This window comes from Etheostoma spectabile, chromosome 7 (assembly GCF_008692095.1).
Source record: "Etheostoma spectabile isolate EspeVRDwgs_2016 chromosome 7, UIUC_Espe_1.0, whole genome shotgun sequence".
Lineage (NCBI taxonomy): Eukaryota > Metazoa > Chordata > Actinopteri > Perciformes > Percidae > Etheostoma > Etheostoma spectabile.
Genome location: NC_045739.1, coordinates 19,248,587 through 19,249,561, shown reverse-complemented (window position 1 = coordinate 19,249,561; position 975 = coordinate 19,248,587). Strand labels below are relative to the sequence as shown.

The window sequence follows — 975 nt, the reverse complement described above, 5'->3', positions numbered from 1 at the left end:
AGGCAGTACCAACAATGGATACATTGTGCTTAGAGGTAAAGAGATGGGGAAGATTTCTTTTACCACCTCCAGAGTTGATGATGATCTACAGACAACATTGTTACCAAACATTTTTACTCCTGAACAGATTTCTCAAGCCCAAAACAGCGTTATTATGGCATACTTAATAAAAGATACACAGGTGTGGGTGAAAAACACATTCATTCATTGTAGATGGATGCAATGATAATCATCCTGGTATCCTCAAATTATCTGAAATGTCAACCTCATGGTGGTACTATAGGGAATATTAATATCACTAAAGTCAGTAGGATTTATCTGCTGGCTACCGTAAATGTTTGTACACACTCTGCTCCAGGGGTCTCGTCTTCCCCAGCTGTGTGGCAGTACACTTGATATGACCAATACGAATTGTTTGCATTTTGTGACGACGCGTAGGTTTGACAGTAAGTCCAGTGCATGGACTGGTCGTCCGGAAGGTAGGCTAACTATTCCCTCGTTTTCCACTTGTTTGAAAAGTACCTTCTCCTTTTCTTTACTTTGCCCTCAACAACCACCGCTGACTCCGCGGCCGTAGCAATGCAGATTAAGACTAGGCTATTTCCTAGGCACATATTGAATTGGGACTATATTTGGTGGACGCACAGCCAAAGCACTGCTACATGGGCGCAGAGATATCACACAGCAACTCTGTTTGAGTACAGGTCTATCTGCAGGATGCCTCAAGTCCTCGGGCTGTTGAGTGATCGCAACCTCCTCCTCTTCTTGTTCTATTTCTGTAAACTCTGGTTCGTAGAGATATGCTTCTGGATCTTGACTGACTGAGAAATCATCATCTTTGTCTCTCACAAAATCCACCGTGTTCATCGCCATTCACTGTCTACTGTAGGAAAAAATAGCCAGCTATTCACACCGGGTATGTTGACAGGAGTTGGGGGGTTTAAGTTGCTGCGTGATCTCTGCGCCCATGTAGCA

At 43.8% G+C, this 975-nt stretch overlaps 2 protein-coding genes across 3 annotated transcripts in view; both read left to right on the top strand.

Annotated features, from left to right (window-relative positions):
• Positions 1-975, top strand: part of e2f1 (E2F transcription factor 1) — a 408,003-nt gene that overhangs the window by 84,571 nt on the left and 322,457 nt on the right. The window lies entirely within an intron of this gene.
• ctnnbl1 (catenin, beta like 1) overlaps positions 1-975 on the top strand; it is a 62,365-nt gene that overhangs the window by 18,363 nt on the left and 43,027 nt on the right. The window lies entirely within an intron of this gene.